An 18,914-nucleotide genomic window follows, 5' to 3' on the forward strand; every position below is an offset into this window, starting at 1 on the left:
GGCACTGTTGGAACATCAGAAGGGGTGCTAAATTTCACATGCATCATGGGACATGCCGATCACATGCACACACACCAACGGACAGCCATGCATCTGGCCATGTCTACCTCCTGTCACAGAGTACATAGACAACTGTGCTGCATCAGTCAATCACGCATTGAGGGTGGCTCTGTGTCATGCATCCAGGGCATTTCCCAGTCACAGACACACCACTCAGACACACGCACATGTACACCGCGCACATCCATGAAGGTGACATCAGCATCCATGTATCACACCACAAACATGGGCAAGTACACACACAGGCATGCAGACATGTGTGTGTCGTCACATGCTGGTGCACATCATGCATTGCAACACAGACACCATTGATGTGGAACACGCTTGACTGGACTCACATGCATCACAGTCACATCTCTGCACACAGACATCCATACATGGGGCATGCCAGACATACGGCTGACGTTCACACTCCTACCACACCTCAACATGCAGTATGCTGGACAAGAACACATGGACACTTACCACTCAACTTCAGACGGGTCAGCAAATTGAGGACCTGGTGGTGAAGCACTGAGTTTGTGTGTTCCAGGACCCGCATCTGTATGTTACTCAACCAGTCCCGGCGCCCCACTTCTCCACGAGCCTCTACAAGGCGCCGGGCCCTGCTGTGGGTCCTGGACCTGACGTCCTCCCAGCGCTTCTGGATGCGTTGGTAGCTGGGGGATGCCACCCCCACTGTGTTGATGGCATCCACAATGTCCAATCAGATCCTCCCCCGTCCTTCCTTGTCGAGGCGTAATGTCGAGAGGAGGGCATCATAATGACCCAGGACTTGCTCCACCACTATGCCAACTTCATTACCACTGAAGCTGGCAGCCCTCTGCTTCTCTGACTGGGGGTTGCCACTAGCCCCAGATGTTGCTTGATCCGACATGGCAACCCCAGAGGCAGGTGTGGGTGGGTAACTGGGGCTGGGCTGTGGAGCGATGGTACAGTAGTCAGGAGTCTTCTGTATCAGCAGAGGTGGTTGCACCAAGAGGACCTCTGGCAATGTGTTCTGTGCAGGCACAAAATAGCAGGGCCGATAGGCAGCAGGCTGGCTGGCAGCATCAGATGGCTCGTAAGAGGCTTCTCGGGGCTTTGTGAGGCAGGGAAATGGCCTTCTGGGCAGGAGTGTGGTCTTCCATGTGTGGTTGCGTGGCCAGCTTGATGCAGAGTGACTCTGCATGTGAAAATATGAGGAAATGCCCTTAGCGCGTAAGCGTGTAAGTGACGTGATGCACGCGGGCTTTGCCTTCGGCATGGGTTATAGGTCCCAGTGGGACAGCAGTTCGCTGTATGTGCTTTTCGTGGAGACCGATGCGTGTGTTTCTAATACTTGTGGGTTCACACATGACATCTTCACAGTGCTTAGAGTTTGTACTTCTTGTTTGGCAGGGGAGTTGCCTATGCGCACACGAGTGTGTGTTTTTCTTTTCCACGCATGACAGATGATGAGTCGCGCATGCTTATTGTTCCTACTGTGGTTCCTCTGTGTGTCGCGTAACCCATTTTTGATGTCAGAGTAGCCTGTGTGCTCCACGCATATGCTTTTTTTGTGTCCCTGGGTGCCACGGCGTACTGAGGGAGGTTTATTCCATGCACATGGGCCACCAGGGGTTGCGTGCACGTTTGTTTTGTTTACTTGGGGTGCCTGGGCATTGCGTGACCCGTCTTTATTCACCAGGGGTCACATACAGCCACGCAGGAGCACAGGGGTGCATCTACCATCATGTACCCTGCCCCCTTCACCCCAATTGCCCAGGACAATTGTTGTGTGCACCGTCCATTGGCAATAGTCCATCTGTGCCATGGTTGGGAGGCCTCCAAAAGGGAAGCGTGGCAAAGCTGGACGACCTCCCAGGGCTGGGTGTGGTGGGGCACGTGGCCGGGGTGGCCAGGGAGTCCAGGGAGACCAAGGGGGATGCGGAGGGGGACGTTGCCAGGCTGTTCCACATGGCCAGGATGTCCAGCCACATGCTGGGACAGCCATGCCACCACCCACAGCGCCTCAGGGAGGTGCTGCTGCTGCAGACATCCCCGGTGCACATCTGACCCCGCAGCCACTGTCATCTGCTGACACGGGCCACCAGGTAGTGGAAGCTGCAGGTGCAGCTCTGGTAACCACCAGCCATGCACGTGGTCAGCCAGTGCAAACTGCCTTGGCACAAGAGTACTCCCAGGCAGATATTCAGGTGAGGAAGGCCAAGCCACGTGTGCCTAAGGTAGCTGTGACCAAGGCACATGTATCTGGGGCAGTGGCGACATCTGCTGCCCCAAGCGGCCAGGTTGTAGGAGCTGCAGGGTCAGATGCAGCCAACACCACCCCGGCAGTGAGTCTGCCAGCCAGGACTGTGTTGGTCACAGCCTTTGGCACTGAGGCAGTTGTGCCGCTGGCTCCTGGCAACAGCACCCAGCAGCACACAATCCAGGCCTTCTGTCCTCATGCCTATTACTACTCCCATTGGTCAGTCCACCATCGCCACTGCCCCTACTGACCAGAGCGGCATTAACAACTCACGGTCCACACTACCGGCCAAGAGGAGGAAGTGTGCTTCTGCGCAAGAGGCTGGGACCCCAGACACGGCTCCGGCCTCTAGCATGGCAAGGAAGAAGCCTTTCAATAAACAGGAACTGGACATCCTTGTGGACTACGTGTCGGCACACGACCGCAATATGCTGGTGGGCTCAGGTTGCCATATTACACCTGCCCAGTGTCAGGTCCACTCGCAGTTCATTGCGGAAAGTGTCAGTGCCATCGGATATGAGAGGCGCACAGCCCAGGATTGCTACACGCGCTGGACTGACCTCTGACGCTGTGCAAAACAAAAGCAGGCCTGTAAATACTCCCTGACTCTGGTGGCTGGCAGTGGGCCACCACCAGAGGATTATGAACTCACTGCAGAGTTCATCGATTGGGGACTCATCCAGGGAGTGGAAGAAATGCCTGATTATGATGCAACCTACGGTGGGTGTTGATGCTTGTGTTTCCAGCCCATGTGTGTGTTGCTTGTGTGATGTGTTGTGATTGACTGCAAGTTCAGGCTATGTATTCATGAGTGCCATGTGTGACACATGCTATGCTTGACTGATGCATGCTTGTAGTGATGCAGTCTGCATGCAGGCTATGTGCTGCACATGGGGGCAGTCCTCATCAGAATACATGCACCCTGTTAGGCAGAATCACGTGCAGTACCCTTTGGGTACACGACAGGCAATTAGGACTACAGATGTAAGCACAATTTCACCTTTGGTACAAGCCTGTACTACACAGTAAAGTGGTAGCGATGCCTGAGCAGCCAGACCTATCTCAAGAGTTTAAGTGAGCAGTAGCACAAGTCACACAAAGGACCAATAATACAGTGATTCAAATAGACACTTACTCAAGGTTTCTTGGTTAAAGAATATACATGTATTTACACATTGACTTAGAAAACATTACACTAGCACAAGCAGCTCAATAAAACACACTAATAAACCACAAAAATCCAACCGGAAAGTAAATGAAAAAGTTTATCTCCAAAATGAAGTGGGAGCAAAATGGCACTTCAGATACGTAGAAAAGGGAGGAAAAGATAAGGTTATAAGAATAGACAGCCCAAATACATTCATAGGCAGGGCAAAGGGGTTCAGTTACATACAACCTGCAATTCTTCTCAACAGGCCTGGGCCAAAGTCAATGGTTCAGAGTCTTTTGTCTAGGATAGCAAAGTTCTGGTATTTAACGGTTAATTCTTTGCCACAGAGATTAGAAGAATTTGGCTAGGCGAAAAGTTTGATGAATGTTTAGGGAAGGACAAGCCTTCGTAGTTGAGGAAAGTTTCACGCACTTTCTCTATGGACGAAAAGATTTCCGGATTGCGTTTGCACAGTACCCTTTTAAATGAAGAAAGCTGTAGCTGAGGCAGTTGTTCCTGGCAGGTCGAGCAGGTCTTGCAGTTCCTGAGCTTCAGTCATGGGGACAAGAAAGAGGACGTCGGGAGGTTCATGCACTGCCCAGGGTTGAGGCCAAAAGCTGTAGCAAGACGTCGGTTCTAAGGTTGGAGTGCCTTAAAGTCCGCCTGGTTTCATTCCCTCTGGCTATCCGGTTTTCAAACAGCACTCTGTTGAAAATTCGACCAGAATAGGACGTGGTCCAGGTGGCTTGCGAGTTGGTTGTTCCCACCAAACTCAAGGGAAAAAGTTAGCCTTGAAGGGCTTCTCTGTCGATTGGAGTTTCAGGCAATTCGGACCTGCAGCAGGGCTTCACCGATCGTCCAGGAGTTGCAGCAGTCCTCTTCCTTCAGTTTGTCTTCAGTTCTTTCCTTCCAGTGGTCGACTCTGCTTTCCAAGTCCCAGAGACCTGCTTTTAAACAGTTTTCCCCCATGCATTCAGTCTGGCTTACACTCACCCAGCAGGGTGGATGTCCTTGCCGGACAGTCAGCAAGCCAATCACACCAGAGTGCATTCAGGTCTCCTAGGAGACTAAGCACAGGGAGTTTCGGGCAACTCCCTCATATCCTGTCCACCCCAGACACTCTGGCACCAGAGGAGGGTTTCAGCACAGAAGCCCGCCAAAGGGCACCAACAAAAGGGACCAAGCCTGGTTTGGCGCGCAGAGACAAACACAAGAAGGACTTTTCCTAAAAGAAATGGCAAAAAAAGTTGACCGGAGTCTGTTCAAACTGATAGGTCAGGGTGCCATATTGGAAAACATGGCTACCCTTGATTTTGAGCTACCATTGTTAGCAGTCGCGAAAAATCACGGTAATTGATCTAAACCACTGCCACCAGCCATTTAAAGTAGGAATAGGTAACATTTTACTGTTACATGAGTGTTTTGACTCAGGGGAAGCTAAGCAACCCCTCCAGCAGTCTATAGTAAGATAGGGTGTGCTGGTCAGTACATTTAAAGAGACTAGTAAAGTCAATTTAACTTTACATGTCCTGAGAGACAGTAGTCATTCTCAGGGAAGTTATTTAAACTTTGGGGATTCTGAAAGACACCCTTGTGCCACTGCACTGAAAGTGCTGTGTGACACCCAGAAAAAGATGATGTCGCTGGAGTGGTTGTAACACTCCATAACCAAAGAACACAAAAGTATGGAAGTGTGGGAAAAAAAGACTTACACTCTTCCCAGGTAAGACATTTAATTCCAGAAATCCGGCAAAGTTGCTGGGGGTCTCAAAACGTAAGGGAAATTATCACATTTGAAGAATTCTCCCTAACACACCCTACTTATATGCAAGTCACTCAGCGGCCTCTCCTGTCCATGTTCAAGCTCACTGACATGTTAGCAAATAGCCTATGGTATAGTTCCACTCAGCACTCGGCCTATGTCGTCACATGACTGACGGCTATGTGAGGTCACCCTTCAAGCTGCTCCTCCTCAGGGGCATGCTTTCTTGCCTCTCCAACACCTTGCAGCACACTGTCTCCAAGGTACTGGTGATTTACGTGTTGAACTACTGCAATGGCCTATTCCCTATTCCTGTGTACATACACACTTCCCTCTTCAACCCTGCCAAACCTTTACTGTGGGATACTTCCTTTGTCCTTGATGCAGGGTGTCTCACTTGGACCATGCAGATGGCACAGGTTGAGAGTGGACATGAGTGTTCATTCATGGACTATGTGCATTCCCCGCAAGCCCCTATGGGTCCATGGCAGGCTACTCATTGTACTACATCTCCGGTATTTTATCCGTTTTATGGTATTTGCTCATCCATATCATGCTCACTCAGGGTCACCTCCTCATCACGCACATGGTTAATGTGTCCTTGTCTGTGTCGAGCACAGGCCTCCCTCTGTTACAGCTAGCATGCCTCTAGGCTACTGGTGTTGTGGCTTCTGCATGTATAGATGTACCTGTGATGGTTTCTCATGTGTCCTGTCTGTCTTCCTCTCATCTGCTGTAGTCTCAGTTGACTGAGATGATGCAATTGACACCTGCCAACACTGTCTGCAACTTCACAGTACTCTGGTCAGCCATTCAGATCCATGCACTACGTTCCTGCAATTCCCAGGGGGGGGTGGTGGGGGGGTTCACTGCATCCCTACAACCCAGTGTTAACACTTTTCACATGATGACGGCACGTGCCTTTACAGTGCAGTCATGTCACTAGATTGACATCACTAAGTTTTTGGTTCTTTTGATAGTTGAGGACGTACACCTGTGCTGCACTGCACCCACTCACTTCTGAGCCATTTTTCACCCTTCAACATGCCTATTCACTGGTGTGATGTCAAAGTGACCTGGCATGTAGGTATCCATGTGCCTCCCTTCACTGTATATCAATGCATTAGCATTGTTGCCTCCTGTGACACATGTATTTTTTTGATATTTATTTTCTTGTAGTGCATGTTGACATGCATTTTACATGTGTCATAGACAGTTCTATTTGACTTACTCCTGTGGCGATTTGGGGATTTTGCCATGGCTATGCTAAGCGTCATCTCTTTGTTGACATCTGTTATTTTCTGCTAAGATCTATGCCTGCAAGAAGGTTGTGTGTGATGCAGGTGATATGCAACATGCAGTACATATGTGGGTTTCGCATTTGACACATTTGACACATGTCTACTTTCAGGGTCCCCTTCCATTTCATTGCCACTGCATGCATGCTGGAGTTTGTGTTGCGTGTGACATGGCTGCCTCATGTGCTGTCCCTCAATATTGGGTTGTCTATGTGTGTGGTATGTGCTGCTGACATGTGTGCTCATGAGTTGTTTTATTTTGTTACATGTGATGATGCACCAGAAGCAGAGTAGGAGGAGATGGCAGACAGGGTGGAGTGTTCAGGTCAACAACCATGCCCCAGTGGTGGTTGATGTGTAGTAGGACGTGAACAGCCATTGGTGCTCCAGGCTATCCTTTCCAGGCCTGCCTCTGGGTATGGCACTGAGGATCTCTTTGACTCTGATGTTTAATCAGATGCTCATCAATCCATGCCGTCGATGGTGGGTGATTCTGCAGTGGACGCTGTTCTGTCTGCCACACCTACAGAGGGGGTTGAGCCCTCAAAGGGCCAGTCAGTGTTGGAATGTCCACGTATGGCTGTTACGGGTGCATGGTCACGCTCCACACCAGTTACTCCTGTTCCTGGGGCAGCAGATAGACGGAGGAATGCAGTCCTGCAGCCTCAGGCAGTGCCAGCACAGCAAGGACCATGTCACCTTGGGCCCAAAAAGTGTGGTGTCCAGCAACGCGGTGGCCGTGCACTACCGAGGAACACTGGGTGGTAGAATGCCATGTATGTCATTGCTCAGCAACAGGGGGGAGCGATTGAGATGTTGGCTCAAGGCATGGAACGTGTGGCCGATTCCATTCTCCCCCATGAGAGGCAGGTGGAGCTTCAGCAGCAGGCAATGCAGTCCACGTGCCGCTCACTCAGGCTGGGCACGGCGGCCTCCAACAGGACCTGCCAGGCTGAACTGGTGGCTCTGCGCTCAGCTATTTCTGCTGAGGGACAGGCTCACAGGGAAGCCCTGATCGAAGATAACACCTCACTCAGAAGTACTCTGGCTGCACTCATTATGAGCCAAGGGACACGGGCAGAACAGAGTATGGAGCCGCTGGATCACACCATCTCGGCTGAAATCCATGCAAGCTGGGAGGAGGTCCGTCTGTCACATGAGGCCTCACTGGCATAGCTCCATGTTACATGTGAGTCCTTGCAGGAGGAACTCTGTGTTACACGTGAGGTGCTGCATGGTGACCTCTGTGACATATTTCTGCTGGACCAGGCTCACCAGGCCTGCATGCTTGCTGACATGGAGGGGCTTGCTGGGCTGTGCATGGTCAGATCCTTTGCCATGCGCACCTCCTGATGTACAACCAGGGGGTGACGACGATGACATATCTCTCACTCGGGTCGGGCCGTAAAGACCATGAGCCCATGGAGGATTTTTTTTGTCTCAACATCATCGCATGTGGGTGTTGAGATGAACCATGCACCTCCCCCCTCCTGGGTGTCCCCCCCGGTCCACTATGGCCATTTTTTTTTGTCTATTGTGCATTTCTGTTTCAGTGTGTTGATATGTGGCATCCAATGGCATCCACTGTCTGTTCCGAATGGGCCCATACAGGCTTGTCTTGTGTTTGTGGCTTGGGGTCCGGACACATATGCCACTCCTGATTCCCCTTTCCATGGGCTCGCAAGGATGGCACAGTGTGACAGTAACTTACACAGAGGCATTGGACTTCCGTCATATCTGTGGCCAGTCTGAAGTCCAACTTGTGTATACACCCCTAGTGGGGATTCATGATGGTTTCTCCAGTGCATGGTTGGACTGCATTTTGATGAGTATATTGTTGACTGTGCATGATTTCATTTTGCTTATTCATGTATAACCTTGACTGTATGCATTGTTGATGCACTTAATGCTGTATGCGGTCCCATGTCCCCTTTAGCTGTCGAAGCCACTCTCATGATGGCAGGGGGACATGTGGTGGCATGTCACATTGAGGCACTTGTGCTATGGTGTTTCCTCACTGTCTGACATTGTCACTGCTGGGTCCTGTGTTCATGATGTGTTATGCTGGTAAATTGATAGTCCTGTGTTGGTTGTGCTTGTGATGTGTCACAGGATCAGCAATATGTTTCCATTGCAGATGTGTCCACAATGGAGTGCTTCACATGGAAAATGTACGCAACACTGAAGGTTCATGCATTTCCCATGCTAACATGCATTGAATAGCCCTGCAAACACACCCCCACAACACACACAACACACACCCACCCCCACCCCCACCCCAACATCCACCCATGCACACACTACTTGCATTCTGAGACATGCTGTGTCCCTGCTGCACAAGTTCACATTGACTTTCGTGATCATGATGTGTTATGCTGGTAAATTGATAGTCCTGTGTTGGTTGTGCTTGTGATGTGTCACAGGATCAGCAATATGTTTCCATTGCAGATGTGTCCACAATGGAGTGCTTCACATGGAAAATGTACGCAACACTGAAGGTTCATGCATTTCCCATGCTAACATGCATTGAATAGCCCTGCAAACACACCCCCACAACACACACAACACACACCCACCCCCACCCCCACCCCAACATCCACCCATGCACACACTACTTGCATTCTGAGACATGCTGTGTCCCTGCTGCACAAGTTCACATTGACTTTCGTGATCGTGAGCTGGCGCTGCAGGCTCTTTTTTGTCCCTTTGTTTTTTTATGCAGCTGCAGGGTTTTCCACTGTGTTGTGTAGTGAGCGGGGTGTTGCAGGGGACAACCCGTAGCACCCGCATTTTCTGTTCTTTTTTGGGATTCCCTGAAATGCATGGCACCAAAGGTTAGAGGTTTTGGTGTTCAGACCTTTGGTGGCATGCATTTACGTACTTTTAGTATCGGTTGGATATTTGTGCTCACTCTTTTCTTCAGTGTCTGTGTCTGAAGGGATTGTATGTGGCCTATTTCCGTTTGTGACAGTGTACTTTGTGACAGTTGTGTCATGTGTGTTGATATTTTTATTGTAGTTTTCACATTGCATGCCATGGCATGGTGTGTGGGGTGGGTGACATGGCGTTGAGGGAGGTTTACGTGACATACCAGCATTTGGATGTGATATTTTGCATGGAGGGGGTAGAATCTGTAGCTTGCATGTGTGCCTTTTGGTCACACAGGATTGTGTTTGTTTAAGTGGCTAAGGATGCACACAATGCTGTAATTCCAAGGACACTTTCTCAGGGTGTTAAGGTTGTGACAATCGACTGTCCCTTTGTCATCATAGATTGTCACCTGGAATGCGCCAGGCCTGTGTGCACTCTGCTCGGGGAGGGGGGGAGCTTAGGAGGAAAATATAGCCACAAGCTGGGTACGGGCTGCCTCGCCATGTGCCCTTTCCCCTCCCATACAACAGCCTTGTGTGTGGTTGGGGCTGTGGGGGCACCACCATGTCCACCAGTATGCCCCACCGGGTTGCAACGTTGTGTAGGACACATGCTGCCACAATGATCCTGCACACTACTGGGGGCGCATATAGTAGTTGCCCACCAGAACGGCCATGGGAGCGGAAACGTGACTTGATCACTCCGAATGTGCACTCCACTATGCCCCGGGTTGCAATATGGGCTGCGTTGTATCTTACCTGGGGTGGTGTGGGGGGGTTTTCGTATCGGTGTCATCATGTAGGTGCTCAGAGGGTAGGCACTGTCCCCTGGGGAGGTGATCATGGTTGTCATTAGTTGGGTTTGTGTAGTTGTCTGTGTGTGACATGCATGCATGTGCACAGGCATTTGTACTCACCAATGAGCCATGTGTTGCATTGCTTCCCAGCTTCCAGGTCCCGGTGTAGGGCCGACATTCTGAATATCAAACTGTCATGGGTGGACCCAGGATAGTTTGCATAGAGAGAGATGATGATTCCCTTGGCATCACATACAACCTGCACATAGATGAAATGCCAATGGTTGCGGTTGTGATAGATGTGCTTAGTGGCCCTGGGTGGATGTAGGGCCACATGGGTGCAATCAATGGCACCAAGCACTTTGCGAAAGTGTTCCACCCCGTAAATGTCCTGGACCATGGCCTGCCTTTCTGCGGGTGTTCTGGGCATATATATTTGCCTGCGGACTGAGGGGTGTGCAGTCATGTTTGCCAACACCTGGTGTAGGCAGCATGACTGCGTGGCCTGTGAGACACCCCCAACTATGGCAGTTATCCGCTGAAATTACCCAGTGGTCAAAAAATGCAGGACATTGAGCACCTTTTACAAGGGGCTCAGTGCTTGGGAGCACAAGGTGGGTGATGTGAGGTCATCCTCTCATTCAGTGACCAGGTCTAGGATGATATGAGGTGGAAACCTATACCTGCCATAGACCTGGTCATCAGGCATCCCAAAAAAGGCTGGTCCTGGGTAAGAAAATGCAGGGCCTGGCTATCGTCCTCCTCCTGCTGTGTCCTACGATCACTGCTGCGGGAAATGGGACATTCATCGTAGCTGTATATGCTTGTTTGTTTGCGCGCACTTTTATGCTGTGCGGGGGCGCTTCTGCCTGCTTTCGCGCGGCAGACGTGTTTCCAGCTTTGCGCGTCTTTTGCCGTGCATGGGTTTGCCCTGTTCAATTCCATGAATACATGTTGTTAGCGCGCGTGTGGGCGTTGCAGGGATTTCGCTGCTGAACTTCCACCGTTACGCCCACATTGTTGCGTGTTGTTCCCCATTACGCGTGTTCCGCCCCCTTTTTAGGTGTGTGCGCTAGACGCTGTGCGCCTTCACTGGGCGACTCAGGCACAACTTTCAGGATGTTGCAGTGATGTATGCATCATGTGCGGATTCGGCACAGATCCCAGGTAAGCCAGATGCAGTGCCTTTCATGAATCACGAAACAGGTGTACGTGTGCGTTTCGCACTCAGGCACTGCGTTTTTCACGCTTGCACCACTTATTTCGGCACACAGTCATTCCATGAATCACCCTGAAGGTGTTCTGTTGTCATTTGAGATACTTCAGCTCACATATTTTTCTTTTCTTCCATTCCCTTTGAGTGGGTGGGAGCATGAATAACTCCATCCCCACACTTGTTGCATATGCGGGCATGGCTAATATACCAGCGGTAATCTGAGATACTTCAATTTCCAGTATTATGTATTTGCTGGCAGAGTGTGAACTGTTGCAGCAAGATGCAATCATTTAAACTAAACCACTATACACCAGGGAATGTCTTATGCTGATTATCAGACATAACACTTGATCACATCACCCTAATTTTCCAAAGTGCAGTACAGGGACTCCAGGATGGGGGATCTTTGCTATCAATATCCAAAATGCCCCCTCCCACTCTGCTTTTTAAAATCAGGTATCATCACAAGAATGGTATTGAGAATGTGGTTACAAAATCTGATGAGGTATAGTGCATGAATTTATTGTATTTTGGAGTTTTCACTAAGCAAACACTATTTACAGCAGAGGAAATGCACAGAATGTGTATATTACAATGGAGCGAACCCCAGTTATATACAGATATTGATTACTCACAATTACCTCAATGCACATGCTATATTTCCTCCTCCTGGGTCCTAAAATGTATTTTCGAAAACCTTTACCAAAAACCTTTAATCATTTAACGTAAATGTAATTCTTATATTTTTTTATCTTAAACGAAAGATTTATTGCACAAGTGTATTTTTCTGTTTTCACTGTGCTCCCATCAAAACAATTATACATGGTTTATTGTACACCACAAATGCATTGTCTTCCTTCAAAATCTGATTAGACTCTTGCTTTAAACTCTAGTGCAGTAGCATTGTCATTCTTGGGCAGGCATGAACCAGTTGAGGAGGGAGACAGTGCTTACTTGGTTAGACCAGCATTTAACTCAAGAGAGTGGTTGGCCCACTCCTCACATAAGGACTGGGGAAGAATTACCCCACGCAAGAGAGAAACTGTGAAAAATATTCCTGTGGTGTCCCTGAGGTAACAGACTGGCAAAGATACATAATTGTAAAGAGTAGAAAAATCAATCTCTAACAGATTTCCGTGACCAGTTGAAGGCTGTGTTCATACAGCGTTTTGGAATTAACAAACTGACAGAAACTGCACAAGAAGAAATAGCGCTGTTTTTGGGCAGAAGCAGATGCCCAGTCTTCAGCAATAGCTGAAGACTTTGTAATTGTGTGGCAAACATAACTCCTTTTTAAAGTAGTGGTGGTGGCAAACCATTGTGTATCATCTTGTCAAGAACAAACATGTGACATAAATGAATGTAAATTAATTGCCCATCAATTACAGAGCTTACAGCAGTAGGACAGGGGTGCAAATGTGAATGCAAATACGAGTGGAGGTGTGTAGAGTAATATCAGAGAACCTGGATGTGGCAGAGTTAGAACAAAGTGGTTATTCCTCAGATTCTCAAGGTACAAGGATTTTAGACTAGGTTTGTGACACATGGTACTGCATGTCATTATTGTAAACCGGAGGGGCAGTGTATTTTTCAATGTTGCAACAAAATGCAGCTCCAGGCTGCCACAAATCACGCAAGTACCCATTCCTGAATGTGAATGCACAGAGGAAACAACCTCCAGTGAAACATGTGAATTAGTACAGTCAGAAGAAAAACAATAACTTGATTAAAACTTGGATAACCATAGACCCAGAAGATCCCTTTATTAAGTGTGCAATTGATGGTAATGCGTTGGATTGCTTAGTAAATAAACCCACTGATAAGGATGCTCTATTACATTGCTGCAGTTGTCATCCTCCCAAAACCTTGAGAAGTTTGCCTTAAAGCCAATTACTTACAGTGAAACAAATTGTTAGCAATGAGAATCAGTGTAAGGAAGAAGTCAGAGAAAGATGTCTAAAAGATTTCTAGCTAGAGGTTACACACCTTAAGAGGTCAGGGAAGCTGATATTAAGACGAGTGGTAAAACAAAAAATGCATTACTTAACGATCAGAAGCAGAAAAGACAACCATCACTGGTTTTTGTTAGTAAATATTAGTAAAAAAACCCAAAAAGTATTTTGAAAAATGTACACATTTTATGGTGTGATAACAGGATTAGTGACCTCTTTGTTGATTTACCTGTTTTTGCACATGAAAGAAGCAGTAACTCGCGTGATTTACTAGTAAACACCAAAGCTACCAGAAAGAAGAGAACAAACATGAAAAGAACAGGTATTTACCATGTTTAAGTTGTTGCATTTGTCATAACGTTATCAAAGGAAACACACTATTCGACCCCACAAGTGGAAGAAAAATACTGCTGAGGGACATTGCAACATGTCACTCAAAAATGTTGTATATGCCATTAAATGTCCTTGCGGAAAGTATTATATAGGACAAACAACCCATAAGACTAAACTACGATGGCATGAACATCGCTCATATATAATACTTAATAACCCGGCTTCATCAATGCCTCAACAATTCAGCGCAATGGACATCAGAATTCCAAATCAGATTTCAGATACTAGATGTTATAGATGATAGCTATCTAACCATGCATATAAGCAAAACACTGGAACAAAAAGGGTTCTATTGGATTGACATGTTACAGAGCGTGACACCAAATGGAATAAATGAATAACTAAATCTCGCACGTTATCTCTGAAATTGTTATAAGATGATAGGTTTGCCTTGGTCTGTTATATTGGACTTATATGGTGAATGAACACTGTGATAACAGATACTTTCCTTACAAGTCACAATATTTTGTATCAAGACTAAAGCATGGTTTGTGGATTGAGCATGGCATGAAACTTTAACCAGTAGATTGGACACTTCTGAGTCCATAAATATAGTAAGTGCACTTGAACGCAATGTGCAAGATACATGGATGTATGTTTGTGACACAAATAGTACTACTTCAGTTTAGTTATTGATAACTTAAACACTGAGGTTCCTTTGACAAATATATTTGAATATTGATGATTGAAAGATGGCAAGTGCATGCTTTTGTACACTATTTCACATCACTTCATTTTATTACATTTAACCTAATATGACACTGTATTTTGTTTATGTGTTTATTATTACCAACAACATGAGTGCAATTGAATATCACCAGGTCTTCTGACCTTGTCACTTCTATATATGACTTCGGAGATACATATATTTTTTATAAATGTAAGTGATCAGTGTGGAGAAATGGTAATGTTTTGCTTTTCAATACCCTGTAACAACAGATTTTGATGTGATTGTTGGAGACCATAAACGTTACTAGAACTGCAGAGAATACATTTGTTGACAATCTTGCTGTAACTAGAATCTATCGTCACAGACTGTCATAATCCTAGATAAATTGTGTGAGACCGAATATATATCATTGCTTCAAACTGTTGCAAAAGCTAAGATTGTATTAAGACGTTTTTGTATCCCCTTGTTTGTATTAATGCTTAACTTGCATCTATCTTTTTAACACAACTTACCTTTCAACACATGACCTACATGTCATTAAGTTGACATTTTGCCAATGAAACCGACAGCGGTTTCCCAGCATGTCATAATGCTGTGATGTCATCATGTTGTGATGATGTCACACTGCCACGGTTTACCCCTGTTTTAAAATTTTAAAATGGTTTATATAGCATATGCATATCAGTTTCTAGTTGGGATAGCAGTTGCTCTACACTTAAGGAGTTCATTTATACATGCGTATTGGTGAGTTAACTAGTAATGCCACCTCCCACCACCAACACACAACTAAACTGGGCCCTCCTTAAAGCACAATCTGTATGCACCCACATTACAGACATTCATGACCTCATTGTACAATGTAGTTTAGACATCCTAGCCATCACAGAAACCTGGCTCAACAATGCAGCTGGCCCCTCCTCCTCACTCACCATGCCTTCAGGATATTCCATCATCAGAGCAGGCTGCCCCTCCAAATCAGGTGGTGGAAATGCTCTCATCCACAAATACTCCCTTCCAATCAGAGAGTTGCCAGTAACCATATTACCAGGCTTCAAACTCTTAGTCGCAAAACTCACCAACTACACTCAACATCATACTTCTCTACCACCACCCCAACAATACAAGCACTCCGGAATCAGAAATTCCCCTTCTCCTAGCGCCCATGATTAAACCCAACACTAAACTCATCCTTCTAAGGGACCTCAACCTGGGGTTTAATGACCCTCTGTATAAAAAAGCAGCGGCTCTAGCTACTACACTGTCTGAAATGAACCTTACTCAAATAGTTACCAAATCTACCCACAAAAAAGGTTGCATTCTTGATGTTATTGATTGGATTATCAACCACAACACTAACCTTCCCATCACTGCTAACACCCCCCCTCCCCTGGTCTGAACATCACCTGTTAGAACTCTTCTTCTTACACTCACACCAATCAAGCCACCACCACCACCGATCCTTGTTCACAACGCCCATAAGCTTACCAATGATTCACTTCTACCCACACTATCTCCACTATCAACCACACCCTGTCACTTAGACCCACGGTTATGTGCCAGCCATTACAACACCATGCTCCTCAAAGCACTTGACCTCCAAGCACCCCTCGAACCCATGGCACCCAAACAAAAATGACACAGCAACAGTTGGTTCATCAAAAAAAGCTACAAGACCTCCACAGACAGAAGCGTGTGCTTGACCACCATTGGAAAAGTCAACCAATCTCAGTCAACAAAATCACCTTCAATACCACTGCGAATAACTACACAATCTCACTTGTGCTCACCAAAGCAAATTTATATAACACTAGAACCACAGAAGTCCATTCTAACTCCAAAGTGTTCTTCAAAAGAGCTAGAAAATCTGGCCCAACCCCCAACTCATTTCACAAAAGACAAAGACTGGTGCACAACCATTCAAGCAGCCGTCACAGACAAAACAGTTAAGAGAAAAAAAATGATCACCAACAAGACTCTCCTCTCCTCCAAAAATCCCTCACTTCAGAAGACACCTCATCCCCTCACCCTCTGCCCATAGTCCCTCCTTTCCACTTCTCCAGGCCACTCCTACTAAGTCACCAAAATCATTCAGCTCCTCAAACCATCCAATTGCAAAGGTGACGTCTGTACAGCACACATTAGTACACTCTGCTCTGAAGCCCTCATCCCCACCATCACTGACTTAATAAATGGCTCCCTCACCACAGGCATCATTCCAACCTGCATCAAAAAAGATTGGCTCACCCCTACTCAAGAAACCCACAATTACCCCTTCACTCCCCACTAACTACCATTTCCCCAGTCCCATTCCTCTTCAAAATTCTGAACTGCAAAGCCTACAAACAAATTCAATATTGTCTTGAATACCATAACCTACTTCGCTCTTGTCAATCTGGATAAAGACTCAATAACAGCAATAACAGCATAGAAACTGTTCCCACAGACCTCAAAATCAAACTGGACAGCATTCATGACTAGGGCAAGTGAGCTCCACTTCTCCTACTCAATCTATCTGCCGCCTTGAACCTCACCAACCACAAAATCCTATGCCAGCATCTCATTTCCAAATTTCACTTCTCCCCAGAGGCTTACTCATGGAGTGGCTGCACCTCAAAAGTCTTCTCTGAAGAAGCTGCTGCTGTGTTCTATTGTCTTACCAAAGGCTCCCGAATCTCTCCGACCCTCTACAATATTTACACAAAACCCTTGTTCGACCACCTAGGCAATCTTGGCATCTCTTAAACCAACTCCATCGACAACACCCCGACACTGCACCCCCCCACAGGCAACTACTTAGTTGACTCTTCCACTATAATCCAGATCTACAACATCATTCAGAACTGGATGGCCAGGCACCACCTGTGCTTCAATGATGAAAAAACTGAGCTAATCATTGTAGGGATACACAATCACCTGAAGAACCTGTATCTCACCTTTTCTGCCTTCATCATAGATGGCAAACACCATCCCCATCTCAAAACACATCAAACCTCTTGGTGTCTTCCTCAACATGACTAAACACGTGAATGCCCTCACCTTTTCAGCCACCTACACTACTAAAGTCATCCTTCTCAGCAGATAATTCCTCAACCCAGATAATTGCCTAACTCTTGATAGAGGCATCATAGTCATCAAACTGGACTACTCTAATGCCCTATTCATAGGCACCTCAGCTAGGAACTTGGCCAAACTACAACTAATTCAAAATAATGCCCTCGAGCAGCTTGGGGCATGCTATGCACGGATCACATTACTCAAGCTACACGCAAAGCACACTGGCTCCCAATCAAAGAATTCATCAAATGAAACACTCTAACTCTCGCTCATCGATTCATCTATGCTACTGCCCCCTCCTATCTCAACCACTCTCTCTCAAAAAAGCTCACCACATGTCCACTATGTTGCTCCTCTACCCTCTTGCTGCTTACCCCAGGTTTAAAAGCAAACAAGCTGGAGGGTCAGGCTTCACGTTCATCGCCTCCTCTCATTACAACTCCCTCCCCACAGCTATCAAACATTCTTTTTTTTTTTTTTTTTATTAATAGTTGATTTGGTCGCAACAAAATCGAGACCTTTCAACTTTGAGAACAAGTGATAAATCATATATACACAAATTCATAACAATTTACATGAATAAAATATATACAAAAGAAAAAATCAAGAACGTTGTACAGTATGCTAAACATCACAAACAAGTTTTGGCTCTGCATACATTGGTATTTTGAGCTGATGCAAGTAATTAACCACAGCATATCTTACGGCCTTTCTATTGGTGTGGAGTAATAGGACCCATAAGTGTTTTGAGGTCAGGATCTCTTGGGCCAGGAATAAGGGCTTAAAAGGAATACAGTGAGTTGATATTAGTCTATCACATTCTGTGCATAGATGCTGAAGCGTTTCTGGATGCTGTTCACAGAATCGGTTCAACACATCGTTGGTCAACCACTGATTTAGCCTGAATCTCATGAAACCATTACAGTGACTTGAGTTAGGAGATCTCACCATGTAATCAGCCACTGTATTATAACATTTAAGTTCAAATGGAAAAACCTCAAAGTTTTTATAGTTAACACAAGCCAGGCGTGTGTGAATCCAGTCAACCTCCCAGATTTTTGATCTAGCTTTATCTGGATTCTCTAGTAACAAGGCTGGATCTATCTGTGCTTTTCCTAGGATAGATTGGATTTTTTGCCGTCATACTTTCGGGAAGGTATCCATAGATCTTAGTAGATAGGTAGATATGATATTGGTAATCCCTGTTGTGGCTTGATTTAAGAGGCATTTGCGGTATAAGGCACATAAATTCCACTTATAGATCGCATATAGTGAGATTAACCCCAACTCATATCTTACGGGTGGCAACGGTTGCGAGGTTGGTAACTGTAAGATTTGTCTCCAAAACCGACCTTCCCTAGTGGCCCAATAGGTGTATGACATGATGCATCGGGTCTCGGCGCCATATAAAATGACTGGAACCACTTTTTGTTTAAAGTACGTAAGGATCGGTAAAAGAGAG

Source organism: Ambystoma mexicanum, chromosome 8 (genome assembly GCF_040938575.1).
Source record: "Ambystoma mexicanum isolate Mex_15411 chromosome 8, UKY_AmexF1_1, whole genome shotgun sequence".
NCBI lineage: Eukaryota > Metazoa > Chordata > Amphibia > Caudata > Ambystomatidae > Ambystoma > Ambystoma mexicanum.